At 38.5% G+C, this 15,891-nt stretch overlaps 1 protein-coding gene across 1 annotated transcript in view; it reads left to right on the plus strand.

The window, feature by feature from the left end:
• The window catches only part of LOC150089139 (RING finger and transmembrane domain-containing protein 2-like), a 147,562-nt gene that overhangs the window by 44,322 nt on the left and 87,349 nt on the right, over positions 1–15,891 (plus strand). The gene's annotated exons all lie outside the window — the stretch shown is intronic.

Genomic DNA, 15,891 nt, shown 5'->3' on the forward strand with positions numbered 1-15,891 from the left:
TGCATTTAAGTTTGCCTTTAATCAGCAGTTAATTAATCCTGGAACAAACCATTTGCTGTGGAAGTGGATAGCTTGAATAAATTCAAGAAAGAGCTAGATAAACTATTGGAAGGGATGGATGGGTGAAGTGGGATTTTTTTTTTTTTTTTTTTTTTATGATGATGCTGTATAATCTTGCTTTCTTGCATCATATGCCACTACTAATACTAATCTGCCAACATGCTTTTTCATAAAATACACTTGCTAATACTCAACTAACAAAGTTCAAGTGCATTCAGGTTATTGTGGTACTGTGTTAAGTGTAAAAACTAAATAACTCCTTTCGTATAACAGTTCAACAATGGAACATTTTTGTGTGAATTTTATATTCTTGCACTAGAAAGGGTAGTTTTCTTTTGAAATCAGAATGATAAGCTTATATTCATAATCAGAATTATTATGGACTTATTTTCACCATCGGAATTATTATGGACTTATTTTCATAATCAGAATGGTTATGAAAATAAGTGCATGGTGCAGTCTCATCTTTTTTCCAGTAGTTACTTCAAATATTTGGTATGAGTTGACTGATAATTCACTGCTGAAAATTTTCAGCATTCATAGAAGCATAGTAATATACTATCCAGCCACAACATTATTATCATGTACTTAATAGTGGCCAGCACCACCACCACCACCACATTGCAAGATATGGACTCTATAAGGTCTCTGAACATTGCAAGAGGTATATTGTACAATGTTGCTGGGATTTTGTCCTGTAAATCAGTGATAGTATCTAATGGCGGATCCAGATCTAGATCTGTCAATCCACTTAATCTTGGGTTTGTTCTGTGGGATTCATATCCAGAAAATTCAGTGGTTAAGGTAGCACTTAGCTGTACATGAAAATGACTTAGAAGTCATTTTCATGTACAGCTAACCACAATTGAACAATACTGGCAATGTTGCAGGGTGCATCATCCTGTTGGAATGCATCTGTGCCAGCCGAGGAGACAGTCACCATGAAGGGGTGTACCTGATCAGACAAAGTGGATGGTGAGTAGTGTTCAGAATTCTGAGTGCAGTCTAGGGGTATTAGGGCTCCAAGAGATTCCCAGGTAAACATCACCCATCCCAAAACACTTCTGCCATTTGCCTTTAATCAGCAGTTAATTAATCCTGGAACAAACCATTTGCTGTGGAAGTGGATAGTTTGAATAAATTCAAGGAAGAGCTAGACAAACTATTGGAAGGGATGGATGGGTGAAGTGGGATTTTTTTTTTTTTTATGATGATGCTGTATAATCTTGCTTTCTTGCATCATATGCCACTACTATAACCTACTATAACCCACTACTATAACCTTCATCCCTTGTCCATTGACCTAGCAGGAAATGTGATTCATTGAAAAGGGCACCTTTTTTCCAGTCTCATCATCCTGGGGGTATCAATGGAGCCCTGATAACCCTAGACCACACTCAGAATGCTTGACCAGTATTGTTCATGTGTGGTTTCGGTGGTCCAATGATGCTGTTCTGATGCAAACTTTAGGCATCATTGCCAATTGGTTGCCATAAGTGTGGCTACTTTGACCAGGCACCTACTCCAGAGGAGTGGGAGGAGGAAGATTTATATTTGGATCATGGTCTTAGAAATGTCACTGTGTGTGTATCCTCTAGTTAAAGTCCATGGTCAGCCAATCCACTGTTTTCCCTCTATCAATTTACACAACATATTGTGGGACAGCCTACATTTGCCACAACCATCAATGAGATGTGGAATACTCATACTCACTGCATCTTTGGCGCAGTGAGTATCTTTCCAATGTTGGAATACCTTAACTACAGCACCTGAGTATCTTTCCAATGTTGGAATACCTTAACTACAGCACCTGAGCAGCCCAAAATTCAGTTTCCATAATACTGCCAACTTAAAATGGTATTGGCAATCACTCCTTTCTCAAATTCCTTCAGATCAATGTCATTGCCTGTGTGATCAAGTACTTCATATGGACCCAATGCATTAACATGCAGTATCATATTTACCAGTTCTCTGTGCAGCCAGGTGGGGGAGGAACTGCTGATTGCTAAAACATGTGGATGGTTATAATGTTTTATCTGGACAGTGTATCCTTGTTTGGTTTTAGAATGGAAAAAAAGCTAGCGTGATTAATCCACCTATTTACTGCAGCTGCCTTACAGCTGATTTTTTCAGAATCATCTTGTCAACCTTTTCTTGGAATAATTTATAAGTGGTGAAAATTTAACCTTCAATTATTTTGGATCCTCTCTTAGAGCATCAATCAGATTCCCCCTAAAATTCCTAGTTGCCGAACTCTGTATCCTACATTTGGAATGTTTCCTCATACAGGCACCCATTTACAGATCTCACCAAACAGGTTGCCCATCTCTGGACCCTCTCAAGAAGCTCAATGTCTTCTTTAGGTGTGATCTCCATACTTGGACACAGCATTCATAGTGCGATCTTACAATTGCCTTATACACTGGACTCATGATTACCCTATATCTACAAGCAAATGTTCGATAAATCTTCAATAACTCACTATGAGCCTTCTTTGCCATCTGTCTGCACTATGGTCAGATGTAAGACCTTCACATCTGACCATATCGTAACTCCTAAATCTCTTTATTTCTCTGCCACCTTTAAATCATCACCACCAAGTATATAAGTTAAACCATTCCACAAGTGTTATTTGGTTTTTAGGAGCATTAGCAACTAAGGCCATATTGCTCGGGGAATATGCGGTGGTCATTCCCTGACCCTTTCCGCATCCTCCGTATTTGGTGGTGATGGGCTCGAACCCCGGTCTAATCAAGAAGCGTGTGCTACACACTGATTTCCAAGAGTGTAAAACCTTGCATTTTGCTGTATTGAAACTTAGCTGTTCGTTTTCTGACCATCCTTTGAATTCTATCTGTCATTTTGTAAGAGCGCTGTTTAGCACTGATCAATAATCCTTCCCTTAATCTTGACATTATCTGCAAATTTTGATGTTGTGCCTTTTATCCCTTTGTCAATATAAAAAAATCGGAAACAGTCGTTGTCCTGGAATTGACTTTTGGGAGACCCTACTTATAACTTTATCCCAATATGAAGAGTAACTATTAACTATAGCCATGTGCCTACTACCCTGCAGCCACCCTGAAATTCAACTTATACATTGACCACTCATGCAGGACTAAGTGAAATGTTTTGCTAAAATCTAATAAGCAATGTTGTTATTACCTCCTACATCCATCTCTTGAGTGACTGTATCATAATAGCTAAACATGATTTTCTGTAAACAAAACATATTGTGCACTCTTCAGTTTTCCATTTACATCCAAATTTTTAATTGTCACCTCCATGCCTTTATTTATAACCGAAGTCAGACTGACCAGTCTGTATTTAAAACTTCAATTTTAGAATCACCTTTATGTAATGGCAATACATTGGTGCTTCTCCAATCCAAAGGAATCTTTCCTGAGTTCAGTGATTCCCTCATAATTAACCTTTATGGATCAGTGCACTCTCTCACCATCGTCCTCAAAATTACTTATTATACTATTATTATTATTTATTTATTTTCTCTCATGGCACAACAAAAGCCTGTGGAATCCTTGCATTATATTGCTAATACTAACCTTTTTTGGGCTGCAAACATAAATTTCCCCCTCACTTATAATAAGATAATGAATAATATTGGAAAAATCCTGTTAATAATAGGATGATGTAAGTAAGCCAGTAGGTTTTCTTGCACCATTATTATAGTACAACAAAATATTGAATCAGAAATAATAATAATAAAATTCTTTATTCATAGAAATGTAGGACACAATTCCCACTACAGGCAACCAAAGGAATCTAAAAATTAATTGGACACAATTACATTCAGTACATAAAAAGCTATGTGGGTACACAGCGAATACATAAAGTGCTAATAGATTATATAGATTTTATAGTTATTATAATATATTATACAGAGCTAGTATTGCATTATATCGATTTTATAGTTATTATAATAGATTATACAGAGCTTATATTGCATTATATAGATTATATAGTTATTATAATAAATTATACAGAGCTTATATTGCATTATATAGATTATATAGTTATTATAATACATTATACAGAGCTTATATTGCATTATATAGTTATTGTAATAGATTATACAGAACTTATATTGCATTATACAGATTTTATAGTTATTAAATACATGCTACAACACATTGAGACAGTCTGGAAACTTTCACTGGGAGTTATGACTAGTTTGCTGACAAATGCGGGAATGCTGGCTGAACTTGACTATGGATTTGCACTTTTCTTCTCTGTAGGCAGAATCTCTGGACCACACATCCAAATCAATGTTTGCAGAGTTCAGCGCACCGATGATGCTGTTCGGAAAGTGCCGCTTGAAGGTCAAGAGCTTCTGCAGGTTAGAACAGAGCACTGGATGGTTCCTGAGGGCTCTACCTGGGATTTTCCAGCCTACGATTTCCCAGATGTTCACAAAGTCGAGAACAGTGGAGCACAGATTAAGCGCCATTGTGAGGTTCCTCGCATATGCCAGGTGCTGGGCTGGGGTGTATCTGAGATTTATGCAGAGCTATGATTTTGATGTTGTATAAGGTAGGTGAGCCCAATTGTTGGCCCAATTTGGGACCCAGAATTCTAGGCCCCAGAGCATCTTCAGACTGGACATAGGAGCAGCCGACCAAACTTCAATACCATAATTGATGATAGAACTAAAGTAGTAGAGGAGAAATTTTCTGACTGTTTCCTTGTTGTGCGCTCTACAGAGATCAAGTTTCATACCCTAGAAAGCCCATAATGCTCTTGAATGCAGTTGCTGGATTTGTTCCTTATACTTTAGGTTTTCATCCATTACCACTCCTAAGAATTTTACAGAATGAGTGGTGACGAGAGCATTCCCCGCAATGGAGGGCTGCAGAGAGGCTGCTGGATTGAGGTCTGCTTGTGCTCTAGGTGAGAAGATGATATATTTAGATTTTTCAGGGTTTATTTTAAGCCCAAAATATGCAGCATATTCACAGAAAAGGACAGATATTTTTTCAGGATGACAGACTTCATTCCTCTGCCTGGTCTGGTGAGGTGTTAGCCGGGCTTGAGAGGTAACATACAATATCGTCGGCATAGGCCATAAATGCAGATATCTCATTCATTAGCGGAATAAATATCGCTGAAAAAAGCAGTGCTGACAACGATCCACCTTGGGGTATACTGACTTCCACCTGTTTTGTGATGCAATTATTCCCTTGCTGGAAGGTAAGGAACCTCTTGGATAGTAGATTCCTGAGGAGTTTTGAGACATTACCCGTGAAACCGTAGTAGTTCTCCAGGAGGCACATAAATGGCTTAACTGGCACTGAGTCAAAGGTCGTTTTCAGATCCAGAAAAACAGCATGAATAACATAGCCTTGCTACATGCGTAATGTGTATGCTGAGATCTCTGGGAAAGGATCTGATTGGTAACCACTTTAAGCATGCACTTCTCCAGGCATTTAAGAAAAGGGGAGTAGGTTGAAATAAGCCTATAGTCTGCAGTTGAGATTGGATTTTGCACCTTTGGAACTGAGATGACTCTATAATTTAGCCAAGCATTTGGGACGAATTGTAAAATGTAAAATTTTGTTAAACAACTTCGTCAGCTCATCGCTGATGAAGTAGGAAGCGACTTTAAGGCAAAAGGTGGGAATAGAGTCACTTCCCATTGTTTTCTTATTGGACAGGGCATTTGATGGCCTTGATTAGCTCCTCTTTGCCAATTGTCATGTTAATGAGATCAGTTATGTCATAGTGGGCACTGTTCCAGGGGAAATCCACATCTGCACTGTCTGTTTTGACGAACCAGGTTACATGATCACACCATTTGGCCAGGTCTGACAGTTCTGCTGACCGGATGTGATTGGCTGATCAGGATCGCTGGCCACACGCCATCCTCTTCTCCATGAACAAGTTGATAGCCTGCTTCTTGTATTTCTGGAAACTGCTTCTGGCTATTGAGTACACTGAGTATGATCTTTCTGTTGGTGATCTCTTGAATTGGGTATGGAGTCATTGTTTTTCTTTAAAATGGTGCATAAGGATGCTGGACCACTGTGGCTTTGAGTGTGAGCAGATGATGCATACTCTTGACATGGCCACTCTAGCAATGAAAGACAACCATCTCTGAAGTCAAAACGCAGCTTCCTCTATATCGATTTCACTGCGAGTTCATTCACCAGAGGTACAGCCTAAAGAGATCCAGTGCTGTTTCAATTTTTAGGTATTTTGGATCATAGACAGCCTTCCTGATCATTTCAATCGAGTTCGATTGGTTTGGTTTGTTCTAGCATTCTTTCAACACAAGGATGAGAGAAGCTTCAATTGGCCTGTGGTCGGAGGGAAATGCCGAATTAGAACTAATTACCACTTCAACACTCCCATGGTTGGAAAAGATTCTCTGTAATGTGGCTTCTCCATGAAAGGGGGGGCCGGACACATGCAATGGATGTTGAGATTCAACAGATCTGAAATTAACTGCTCAAGGAGCTTCGATGCAGCTGGCAGGAGCAGGTTGAAGTCTCCGAGAATTATTACTTTCTGGTTGCACTTGATAGAGGTAAGGAACCAATCAGAAAAATTAGTAATGCATTGATCTGCAATGGGTAGGGGTAAGGAAATTGCACATACTAGCAACTCTAGTCCATCGACTAGATAGCAGCCCATAACAGCCTCAAAATCACTACCAGGGTATGCCCAAGGTTTGATAAGAGGGGAGCTGTTGCTTTTGGCAGATTAAGACTCCACCTCCTTTCCTATCTTTCCTGTTCACCAGAATAGACTGATAACCGATGTTGGTTGTTAGAGGGCGATATGTCCATGTTGTCACAAAGCCAGGTTTCAATAAGGATAACAAAGTTGTAATCCGCACTTATAAGTATGTCAATCAGGGCACTGAGCTTGTTCTTCAGGCTCCTGATATTCTGCAAGAAGCATTTCATGTGTTTATCATTGGTGAGCTTGATCTGGATTAAGTTTCTGGTTCCTTTCCCTGAGGATGGTGGCTGATTGGTGGTGGATTCCTCTTGAGCAGGGTGTGGCACTAGGAACTGCCCCACTAGTAATATGCACTTGTAACTGGTTATCAGACTTGACGAGATGATTGCAGGATTTAGTCGGCACGGTGGCTGCTCTTCTTTCATCAGGTTGAAAGGGACAGTCTGGTTTGCTGCCTAGCTATGCAGAGAAATGCATCCTGCTCACCTCTGGTCTCGAGATTGCATGTACCGCTGGTTGCGCATTATGGTCGGCGAAAGATGGCATCACTAGAAGACCTGCAATCCAGATATCTGTGTTTAGATACCTTTCTATGTTGGGATCTTTGATCTTGATCCGGAAAGAGGCATAGGTTGGATGCCTGGTGGGAACACTGATGGGGGTACCAGGTATGTCTAGCTGTTTCTGAAGGGTTTCAGTTTTTGTTCCACCCATGTTTCCGGGCATAGCTGACTTATAAAAATGCTGGATGGTCTAGACCTTCTTCCTCTGCGTTGCATGATTTTAATACCTAGTGGGTTAGGGTTAGAGCCAATAACTGCATCACGATTCTGATCTGCTTGGCTGACATGGGTCTTTTTACTGAGACTGGTCTTGCTTTGCTTGGAAGGTCCATTACTTGTTGTTTGTTGTTTGTTATTTGGTTTTTAGGAGCATTAGCAACTAAGGCCATATTGCTCCGGGATATGCAGTGGTCATTCCTTGACCTTTCCGCATCCTCCGTATTTGGTGGTGACGGGCTCGAACCCTGGTCTAATCAAGAAGCGTGTGCTACGCACTGCTGCTCCTTCCCACCTGGCTACGGAGGCGCCTCAGGTCCATTACTTCTGATTAGTGCTGATTTCTTTCCCAATGCATGGGGGAAGAAATGGGGGCCGCTCAATGCAGGAGTCAGATTCCATTTCGAGTGTTGAACAATTTGCATAGGGAAGGAGTCTGTATATTGGATGGGCTTACTGATGGATTCCAGCAGCAAGGACACAGAACGGTGCGTAGAATGCTGTAGGTCTTCCAGGTGCTGTAGTGACTCTTTGGGTTGTATTCTTCATGCAGAGCTTTCTCAGAATATTCTCAAATAAGGTAAGCTTCTCGCCCATTTTATTACAATTCTGACACGTAGCTCCTCATACTGCTCTAGGACCTGACAGTTTGCACCTGAGCATCTCGGCATAGGAGATCTATGGCGGAGTCAGATATGCTCGCATTAGGTGACCTGTGGTCAACTTCACTGGAGTAGTGTGCTGGCTGGCAGGGGGGGGGGGGGTAGATGCCTTCCCTTGATTCCGTGGCATTCACTTTTTGCCCACGGCATGCACATCGTGATCGCCTCTGGGCTGAGATGCAAGTTAAGTTTTTTTAAAAGACAGCAGGTCTCACAAAAAAACAAGCCTACAGGGGCCATTGCACTTGATCCAGCAATTTGTGGATTGTGAGCATTTTTGCTTCTGCACCATGTTACCACAGGTATAGCAAAGCTTAACTTTGTGGGAAGAATAAAAGTTTAGAATACAGTACGTTACAGGCAGTTCTCGCTTTAAGAATTTTCGCTTTACGAGTTCCCGGATTTACGAGTACAGCAGGCCCCCGTTATAACGCAGTTCGCTTTATGCTGATTCACCATAACGCTGTTCTTATATTATAACCCATATCTGACTATAACGCTGTGACAGATCATTATCACGCTGTCACAGATCACTATAACTCTCTTTTACAGATTGCATTTTTGGCATATTTAACAAAATCGTTTCGTTTGATGGAGTCGATAGCTTGAAAATGAATAGCAAAACAGCATTAAAACGTTTCCCACGCCGACTTGAGAAATTTTCCCATGCTCAGTGAAATTTTCTTGCAAGCTAATTTAATTGCAGTACAGTGACTTGTTACGTAGTTCCGAGATCAACATTTTAAAAAATGATCAAGTATATTGCTTGTAATATTTGCGTTATATGCATTTATCCAAAGTCTAGTAATCACTCAGTACAGTATTACACATCGTGCGTAATGGACAGTTTACTTGAACATTGTATCATAATTAATGCAACCAATGCAGTTACATTTTCGAAGAGTTAATAATGGCTGATAAGAACGAAATAGCAACAATGTCTGGGTGCAGTACGAAGACTATAAATTTAAGAAAAAGACTGAATTTGAAAATTAAATTAGACGTTCTGAAGCGAATCGATTCCGGTCAAAGAGAAGCGGATGTGTGCCATAGTTTAGGACTTGCAAGTTTAACTGTAAGGACAACTGAAAAAAATAAAGAATTAATTTTAGCAGCGGGAAAGATAGCTGTTCCACTGCAAGCAACTAGGGCTAGGCCAGCTATTAGGATTGAAATGGAAAGACTAACTAATTTTATTGAAGATAATATCCAATGCAGAATTCAGTTAAGTTAAATATCATAAATAATAAAAAAGCGAGAGAGATTAGCCTATATGATGATCTGAAGAAAACTCACCTTAAAAAAAAAAAAAAAAAATTGGAACCATTTAAAACTAGTAAGGGCTGGTTGAATAGATTTAAAATCCAGGGAGAAGCCGCAAGTGCAGATCAAGGAGCCGAAACTTTCAAAAAAGAACTTATTAAAATTATTGAAGAGGGGTATTGTGTGTTGTACTTCTCAACAAGTTTATAACATAGATGAAGCAGGACTTTTGTGGAAACGAATGCCTAAAAGAAGTTTCATATTGAAAGAAGAAAAAAAACATGCCAGGTTTCAAAGTGGGGAAGGACGGTTGACTTTATTGTTGGGTGGTAACGCTGCGGGAGATTTAAAATTAATACCCCTTTTAGTTTATTTGGAAGAGGGCCAAAGTTCAACCCAAAATCAACACATTTTTCATGATTAAATTCATCAATTAAATTAAATCAGTTAAATTCATTATTTTAATTGGAATTTTAAGTTTAATTTTGATACGTAAGTAGTTACCACATAATTATATACGTATGGAATGCAGAATATTTTATATGTATAAATATTTGAATATTAAATATTTTGACCGACATTTGTGCATCTTTTCACTACCGTTTATTATTGATTAGGAAATATCCTATGGCACCGACTGCAACTCACAAATACATATGTTACCTTATGGGAATGGGTGCTCGCTTAGTGCCTATTCACTTAGCGCTCTGTTTTTCCGGAACGAATTATCATCGTTAAGCGGGGGTCACCTGTATTTTTTCCCAAGTATCAAGTATCAACAAAATTGAAAATATGAACATTAATTGCAAAAAATGAATACTGCATTCCAAACCATGTGCGTAGTTATAGTTTAACATTTACAAATGCAAAGTACTGCATGTGGGTATCAATAACCGAAGAGAAACGTACCAACTGTGTGGTACTACAATACAGTGTACCCTGCTTTATGATATTAATCAGTTCCAGAGACACCTTCGTACCGTTAAAATATTGTAATGCGAACCCAATTCATTTCAAGATCTCAGATAATTCATTTTATCTGAGAGCCATTTCAGGATCTCAGATAATTCATTTCAAGATCTTGGTAATTCATTTCAAGATCTCAGAAGTTTAAATTTTTGCTGTGTAACTAAGCTATTTATCTCTCTAAAATGTAATTTTTAAGGTCATATAAAAGGCCATATAAAATAACCTTAAGGCCATAAAAAGGTCATGAGCATGGTTTGTAAATTGTATTAGTTACCAATTCAAATCATTAAAATACACTGCACTGTCATCTTTATCATATGTTCTGTTATAAGAAACAACTTTAAACGCCTTTGTGATATTTTTCTAAAGCACATTTCTGAGGTCACGACCATAAAACAATAAAAACAATTTGCACTTTCCAGTTTATTGGGCTTTTCTGTTACTGTAAGCAATTATAAATGGGTAGTAAACTCGATCTTGCATTTTTGAAAATACCGATAGCTGGAATTGTGTGGTTTTTTACGTTATTATGGTGAAATGTGTTTCCCCTCTACTGAAATCTTCAATCGTATAAAAAACATAAATAAATTTTCAGAATCTTCTCTTCATTCCTTTTTTTTTTTAAGCTTCATAAACTTGTTACTCCACGTGAATCGTGTTAGTTGCAATTTGTGTGTGCCATTAAAAAATGCTTATGCATGCAATCATGAAATTTATAATTAAAAGAGAAGATTATCTTGGAAACAAATGCCTCTTGAAACATTTCTGAAGAAGACAACTCCTTGTGCAACAAACCAACAAGTGCCGAGCCAATAATGAGTGATCAACGAGAATGCATTTAGTCGATGATGATGAAGAATAAACATTCTTTAACATTTGTAAGTCGTAAATAATTTATCTATTATATTAATTTGCTTGATTTTACGGGCTGTTTTCATTTTTTTTTGATAAATCAATCATTGCTTAAACATTAACTAATTAGTTAACTAATTTCATTGTTGAAAACGTAATCCCTATTTTTAACCTTATGTCTATGGGAAATAAATTCCCGCTTTATGAGTTTTCGCTTTATGAGTATGCGCTAGGAACGAATTAACTCGTAAAGTTGAGAACTATCTGTACTTACTTATGACACATGCCGAGAAACGCTTCACACCTCCCTGACCTTGACAGTGGTCGCAGACAATAAAGATGGCAATGAGGTAAGCAAATTCTTCCAAGCTGTAGGAAAGGTGAGCTTCTGCAGCAGAAAGGCCTGATTCAATTTAACTTACAGGATAGTTGGAAGCATTAGAAGGTACAGAACTTGAAGATTTTGATCTCGGGAGACATAAAAAACACTTGCCGTTGCACTAGTATATCTATAAAACTCTACTCATTAACTGATATTAAAAAACACAACCGATTATTAGGAGCACTTGAAACAACCATTAGCATTAGTTGAGGTATATGAGGCAAGAAAGCAAGCTTATACAGCATCAGCCAAAAAAAAAAAAAAAAAAACCTTTCCCATTTCACCCATTTGGTCACTCCAAATGTTTGTCTAGTTCAGTCTTAAATTTTTTAAGCTATCAACTTCCACAACAACAACAGATGAGAAATCAACTATCCGTTGGCTAAAGGCAAACTTCTGCAAATCAATTCTACAACTGTCTTTCCTCATTTTGAATCTAAGACCCCTCAGGTTCTTAGTCTGAGTAAGCAGAAGTATCCCATCAGCATTGAGCCTGCTCAAACCATTCAAGGTCTTATACACCTCAATCAGATCACCTTGCAGGTACCTAGTCTCCAGATGCTGCAACTTGCAGAACTTAAGCCTTTCTTCATAAGTGCACCCCTTTGTTCCTCTCACCAATCTTGTTGTCCTTCTCTGTACTCATTCTAGCAACTCTACATCCTTCCTAAAATTAGGCCTCCAGACCTGTATACAGTACTGAATGTGTGGCCTGACCATTGTCTTATACAAAGGGATAATCACCTCCTTTTCTCTGCTAGCAAAATTCCTATATATCATTGACAACACTCCATGACCTGCTCTGGCAGCCAGTCTGCACTGCCCAGAGGACTTAATATCTGACTGCACAATTACCCCCAGGTCTTTTTTCATTCTCCACCTCCCTGAGTGTAGTACCACAGAGTTGGTACATTTCTCTTGGGTTACTGCTACCCATATGCAGTACTTTGCATTTGTCAATGTTAAACTTCAGTTGCCACTTCTCAGCCCATCTGCCTAACTTTTCTAGATCCTGTTACAGTAGCATACTGTCTTTAATGTCATTAACAACCCTACAACCTTTGTATCATCTGCAAACTTGGACATTAAGCCTGATATACCTTCATTGATATCATTGATAAATACACAAAACAATGATGGCCCAGCACCGAACCCTGGGGGACTCCACTAATAACATTAGTACACATTAGAGCAGTGTCCATTTATTACCACTCTCTGCCGTCTCCCAGTCAACCATCCCTTTATCCATTGAAGTAACTTTCCCTTAATGACATACTGCTCCAATTTGTACGGCAGTCTTCCATGAAAAAAAACATGCAACAGTTTCAAAAGCTTCCCTGAAATTCAAGTATATGATATCAAAATTATTTTTTGCACCCAGTTCCTTTTTGACCACATTGTATCCAACCAAATTGGTTAGACAAGACTTACCCTTAACAAACCCATGCTGTGTCTGAACTGTTACTGCTGTCTTTTCTAGGTGATCCTGTATCACCTCTTTAATCATTGACTCCATTGTTTTCCTCGGTACAGAAGTGAAACTAACAGGTTTATAATTATTTGTCACCCTTTGAACCCCCTTTGTAAATTGGGGATACATTTGCACATTTCCAGTCTGTGGGGACATCTGCTGATTCTAAGGATGCTCTCATAATTATGGCTAAGGGTTTGCTTACTTCCCTTACTACCTCCTTCATTATAACTGGATAGATTCCATCTTCCCTTGGTGCCTTTTTTATGTTTAACTTCTCCTCCACTTTGCTCTCAGTTTTAACAAAATCACTTAGCTTCCTGTTAGACATTGATAAAAAATTCTTGCATTCCCCTACTTGAATAACTCCCTATGTGTGAATGTAGATGCAAAATGCTCATTCAGTTTATCAGCTACTTGAGTAGGATCATCAATAGTTGAACCATTAAGTGGACCAATCTGATTCATCCCCTTCTAGAGTTTACATTAGTAAAGAACTCTTTGCTGTTTTTCTTTGTGTCCTTTGCCAAAGATTTCTCATAATCTACCTTTGTATGCTAACCTCCTTTATGATTTGATTACACACTAGCTTATATCTGCTGTAGATATTCAATTATAATTAAATTATAATTGAATTATAATTTATATGCATGCCATGCATTTTTCTTCTCTGCCATGAGCCTCATTAATTCATCTGACATTCATTTTGGCCTGAATCTTGAACAGTATTTCTTAGTTGGTATTGCCTCCGTAGCCAGGAGCAGCAGTGTGTAGCACACGCTTCTTGATTAGACCGGGGTTCGAGCCTGTGAGCCACCAAATATGGAAGATGTGGAAAGGTCGGGGAATGACCACCGCATATCCCCGGAGCAATATGGCCTTAGTTGCTAATGCTCCTAAAAAACCAAATAACACCAACAACATTAGTTGGTATTAAAAGCCTAGTAGCCTACTAGATTAAGTCCCTGAAGGCTTCTCATTTAGAATTTATGAAATATAGAAAAATTCTATACAGTTCACCGTTGGTAACATAATCAGTTGATCCCACTGGATAGAATTTAAAAACTGTCTGAGACCTCTGTAGTCACCTTTACAAAAACCCTTCCCTTCAGTCTTGATGGTAGTTACAAATTTAAATAAATCCAACATCAGTACCCTGTGGTCACTGTCATCTAGTGGTTCCTTTATCTGCAAATTCCTAATGCATATCTCATCACTGCTGATAATCAGATCAAGGGTATTACTTCCTCTGGTTGCTCCTCGAGCGTGTTTCTGTAGAAAACAACCCTCCAATAAATCCACAAAAGCCTTGGTAATGTGTGAGTGATCAATCCACAAGTTCCAGTCAATATCTGGAAAGTTAAAATCCCCCATTACAAAACATTCTGATCTGCTGGTCCATTATATTTCTCTGCACAACTGTTCATTGTACTCATCAGCATCATTAGGCCTATAACACACACCTACTCTCATTTTCTCTTTCCCAGTGTTTATGTCACACCAAACAGACTCAACATTGCACTGTCCGCCCGTGTCACCTTGATGCACTTCTTTAGAATTTATGTTTCTTAACTAACAGTATAACCTCTCCTCCCTTCCTACCCTGTCTGTCCTTTCTGTACACATTGTACTCTCCAAATTCCAATTCTGCACTGCTTATATCTGTGTGACACCATGCCTCTGATATCCCAACAATATCTGCCGTTGATGTCTTGATCAGCACTTCAAATTCATCAATTTTATTTACTATACTTCTAGCATTGGTGTACATGCAAGTATTCACTTGTTCTTACCCTTAATTACCCTAACACAGCCCATGTATTTACTTGTTTCATGAACTCCCAACAGTTCTTGAAATCCCCAGAAACTTGCTCTCTAGGCTGCTGCTCATTATAATAGAAGCAGTGCAAGAATCACTTTTGCTTCTGCCAGTGGCTGCCATTAATATAATTATGCTGAGTTCATGCACGTAACACGATATGTTATGCAATTTAGTGTATACTGTGTCAGAATGTTGTATTAGTACTCACTCACTCACCTCATCTCACTCCAACAGAAAATTTCAGTTTTTTATATTTCATAAATTCACACTTTGCACTTTTTTAAATTAATCAACTTTTTTTGTGTTTTGTTTATTTTGGTTGTATTTTATTTTCATTGTCATACTTGTGTACAAACTGTTACCTGCAGAACGGTGGTTGGGTTTAAGGTTACAGTGAATTCCCTATACACTAGAGGATGATGACGTCTTTGTTGAAGTTCTTCAGCATGTTCCAAACTTGACGACCAGAATTAGAGATTCTCTTCAGACACAGACTACATTATAACTTTGGCAGTGGAACTATCATGGAATTTGCTGGACTGCATAGAAAACTTTTTATGGCAAATTTGAACACCAAAAACCAGACTTTTTTAAAGATAGGTATTTTGTATCATCGTATTCCGAATAACATAATTTTGAATAATAAAATGTGACTGCATTTCTGTATGTTGTGTACTATGGCTGTGATTTATATCTGAGCATTGCATGGACTGATGAAATCGGAAAATTTTTAAAATTTCTGTGTCTTGCCACCGAATGTTATCAGCTGCTTGTTTTCATCAGTTACGTAGAACTCATAGTGATCACATTAAGTGGAATGTATAGCATTATTTTTTACCTTATTTATAGGGTGTTGGAAGGACTGTATTTGGAGGGTGTTGGCTGGGGGGTTTCACATTTTAGAGAAAGGGCTTTTCCTTGCCAGAAAT

The sequence above is a fragment of the Mastigoproctus giganteus genome, chromosome 2, assembly GCF_048544385.1.
Source record: "Mastigoproctus giganteus isolate SK-2022 chromosome 2, ASM4854438v1, whole genome shotgun sequence".
In the NCBI taxonomy this organism is placed as follows: domain Eukaryota; kingdom Metazoa; phylum Arthropoda; class Arachnida; order Uropygi; family Thelyphonidae; genus Mastigoproctus; species Mastigoproctus giganteus.